Consider the following 4,337-nt stretch of genomic DNA (forward strand, 5'->3'; position numbering starts at 1 on the left):
TTTTTTTTGAGACAGAGTTTCACTCTGTTGCCTTGAATCATCATAGCTCACAGTAACCTCAAACTCCTAGGCTTAAGCGACCCTCCTGCTTCAGCCTTCCTAGTAGCTGGAGCTATAGGTACACACCACCACACTGGCTAGTTTTTCTATTTTTATTAGAAATGAGGTCTCACTTTTACTCAGGCTGGTCGTAAATTCCTGAGTGCAAGCAATCCACCCACCTCAGCCTCCCAGAGTGCTGGGATTATAGGCTCGAGCCACTCACTGCCACTGGCCTGCTATTGTCCCCTTTGACAGCCCTCCAAGTCCCTCAGAAAGCTGAAGTCTAAGAAGATTGGCTTTCCTCCTCCTCCCTTGCTCCTTATAGAGGCTTCTCCAAGCAGATCTCCTTGTGGATTCCAGTTGGCACAGGAGGCTTTCCACCTTCGAGGACCTTCTCAATTCTACTTTCTTTCTGCCATCTCCTGGCATGCAGCTTTTCAGATGGAAATCAGTAACAGGATGGTGGGGCTTTCTGTGAAAAGATTCCCTAGACCACAGCACAGGAGCCCACCGATACTGATTGGGGAGCAGCTGCTCTGAGGATGAATGTCCAGGTCAAGGTCTTGGCCAGAATGGTTGAGCTAAAAGTCCTGCAAGCCAAAGAAGGAGGGCGCTCCTTCCTTGCCAAGATGGACAGGGATTGCTTCTACTCCCCAGATATTTGCACCCTTAGATTTCTCAGAAGGCCAAGAAACTTGAGGGGAGGCTGGGCAGAGGCACAGCGGGGCCAGTGCCTAGGGAGTCCAGGGAAGGGTTCTTGGCCTCTTGGGAGGTGCCTTAATTTACTAGGGCTGCCATTAAAAACATACCACAGACTGGTTGGCTTGAACATATAAATTTATTTTCTCACAGTTCTGGGGGAAGTCTGGACATCCAAAATCAAGGTGCCAAAGTGTTGGTTTCTCCTGAGGCCTCTGTCCTTGGTTTGCAAACAGCCATCTTCTTCCCTCTTCTTATGGCCTTTTCTCTGTGCATGTACATTTATGGCGTCTTTCTCGCTCTCTCTCTTTTTTTTTTTTTTGAGATAGGGTCTCCATCTGTTGCCTGGGTTAAGGTGCAGTGGTGTGAGCCTATCTCACTGCAACCTCAAACTCCTGGGCTCAAGTGATCCTCCTGGCTTAGCCACCCTCCCAGGTAGTGGGACTACAGGTGCACACCATTATGCCCTAATTCTTCTTCTTCTTTTGTAGAGACAAGGTCTTGTTCTTACACAGGCTAGTCTTAAACTCCTGGCCTCGAGCAATCCTCCTGCCCTGGTCTCCCAAAGTGCTTGGATTACAGGTGTGAGCCACTGCAACCAATTTCTTCCTCTTTTTTTTTTTTTTTGAGACAGAGCCTCAAGCTATCCTCCTGGGTAGAGTGCTGTGGCTTCACAGCTCACAGCAACCTCCAACTCCTGGGCTCAAGCGAGTCTCCTGCCTCAGCCTCCCAAGTAGCTGGGACCACAGGCGCCCGCCACAACGCCCGGCTATTTTTTGGTTGCAGCTGTCATTGTTGTTTGGCAGGTCCGGGCTGGATTCAAACCCGCCACCTTAGGTGTATGTGGCTGGTGCCTTAGCCACTTGAACCACAGGCACCGAGCCTTCTTCCTCTTTTCAAAAGAACACTCGTCCTATATGATTAAGCCCCACTCTTATGACCTCATTTAACCTTAGTTACCTCCTAAAGGCCCTATCTCTAAATACAGTCACATTGTGGGGTAAGGGATTCACATATCAATTTGGGGGAGACACAATTCAGTCCGTATCAAGAAGAAAAGGAGAAGAGGCACTTTTCTTTATTTGCACAGAGAGACTTTGACCCAATCTGTTTGACATCCACCCCTAACTTCAGGCATGAGGAAGAGCACTGTATTCCATGGCATGTGATTTTAATCCACATAGCAGCCTTGAGAAGAAGCATCATAAATCCCATTTTACAGATGGGGAAAATGAGATTAGAGGGCTTACGCAATTTATCCTGGGTCCCACAGGTAATAAATGGTGGAGGCAGAATTCACACCCAGGCCTTTCTCTCCACGGCACTGCCCTGCTTACCCTCCAGGCCTTGATCCCCGGAATTTGTTTTGTATGGTACCACAGGTACTTGACACGGCACAAAGGTGTTAGTGGTGGAAGAAAAAAGTCCATAGAAGAGAAAGAGAAAGAAGAAAAAGGTTCTGAGATCTCAAACTAGTCAAATAAAAAAGATGGTAGGATAACTGACCATTAGAAAAACATGGCTGCTAAAGAAAGAAGAAAGGGTGTTAGGGAGGGAAGAAAAAACTGAAAAAGTGAGCGTGCCTAATTCAAAGTCTAGCGCCCCCGGAATTGCAGCTCATATTTACGAGCGCCCACTGTGTGCCAGACACTGTTGTGAGTGCTCTACATATATTAACGCATTTCATTCTCATAACAGCCCTCTGTGGTAGGGACTATTATCTCTATTTTGTAGATAAGAGGAAACTGAGATACACAAAGGTTATCTAACTTTTTCAAAGCCACATGTACAGGAAGTGGCAGTGCTGGGCTGTACAGAGCACAGTGCCCTGAACTCTGCATTGGTCAAGGAGGCTTAGTATGACCCGTCACAGTTCTGACCTCTGACTATTGGGAACTTCAAGAAATGTGAGCACTTCTGCAAGAAGGTGGATTTGAGGCTCGGCGCCTGTGGCTGAAGGGGCGGGTTCGAATCCAGCCGGCGGCCAAACAACAATGATGGCTGCAACCAAAAAATGGCCAGGCGTTGTGGAGGGCGCCTGTGGTCCCAGCTACTTGGGAGGCGGAGGCAGGAGACTCGCTTGAGCCCAGAAGTTGGAGGTTGCTGTGAGCGTGATGCCATGGCACTCTACCCAGGGGGATAGCTTGAGGCTCCATCTCAAAAAAAAAAGAAGGTGGATTTGAGATAGTGATGATATATGAATAATATTTGTTGAGGACTGACTATGTGCCAGACACAGTTTCAAGTGCTTGACATGTAGAAACTCCTTTAATCTTCACAGTAACGTAACTCCAAGAGGTAGATACTGTTATACTGAGCAGAAACGGTGACAGCAGCACGTTGACTCCCCTGAACACCACTTTCCACACGTGAGAACCCGTCTCTGTTAAAAACAGGAAAATTGGTCCGGTGCTGTGGTGGGGACCTGTAGTCCCAGCTCCTGGGGAGGCAGAGGCAGGGGGATGGCTTGAACCCAGGAGTTTGGGGCTGCAGTGAGCTGTGCAGTGGGCTGGTGCGAATAGCACTCTGGTCAGGGCAACAGAGGCGACTGTCTCAAAAACAAAGAAAAAATTTACAAATGCAGAAACAGAGACTCAGGTTGGGGTAAGAAACTTGCCTAAGGTAAACATCTGGCACGGGCCAAAGCTGGTTCCACTTACCAGACACGGGTCCTCAGTGGCCTGGCAGAGCTCAGAGCTGACTGGCTCCCCTCGCCTCCCGGCTGCGGCCCCACTGTGTACTCAGAGCCGCCTCTCATTCCCTTCTCAGGAGGGCGAGGGCTCTGGCCACCAGGGTGGGGCCTAAGGGTCATGCTGGCGAGGGCAAGGATGAAGACCAGGAGCAGAGGCTGGGATGTGAGGCATGGGAGAGAGGCACGGAGTTACTGGACGGACGTGGCTGCCAGGGCTGCAGTGGGCGGCTAGGTGTGTCCCCTACTTTGGAGGGGTGTTCGGCCCCTGCGGAGAGAGCGCCGTGAGGGAGGCTGGCCGGGGCGCCCTCGCTCGGCGGGCACAGGTGTGCCGGGTGCCATGACGACTGCGCGCGGAGCCCCCTCCTTCCCTCGGCCGGCGGTGCGGGGCAGCGCGGGCGGGCGGGCGGCAGAGGCGAGTGGGTAGCCGCGCTGCGCGGAGCCTTCGGCCTGGGCCGCCGGCCGAGGGCAGAGAGGCGGCCAGGGGCTGGGCCTCGCGAGCGGACGCCCCCCGCCCCGGCCAGCCAGCCCGCACGACCCGCAGAGCTCAGAGGCCAGGCCGGGGCGCTGGTCTGCCACCAAGTGCCCAGAGACTACCCCTCCGCCCGGGCCCCCGAAGGGGCCCAGAGACTGTCCCAGAGCCGGCAAGAGTGGGCAGTATGGAGGGTGAGTGACCTGGGGCTGGGGGTGGGGAGCGGGAGACTGATCCGGAGCAGTGGGCCAAGGGAGGGAAAGGGGCTGGGGTAGCTGGTCACCCATGGCTATACAGAACTAGACACTGTCATCCTCCATGTGTGTGACAGAGACCTAGAGAGACAGGGGGAGAGAGAAAGAGCTGGAGGCGACTCTATGTGCATGTTACAGGTGTGTGAGAGAGACAGAGACAGATGGAGAGAGAGACAGAGAG

This window comes from Otolemur garnettii, unplaced genomic scaffold (genome assembly GCF_000181295.1).
Source record: "Otolemur garnettii isolate 467f Iridium unplaced genomic scaffold, OtoGar3 scaffold00008, whole genome shotgun sequence".
NCBI classification, from domain to species: domain Eukaryota; kingdom Metazoa; phylum Chordata; class Mammalia; order Primates; family Galagidae; genus Otolemur; species Otolemur garnettii.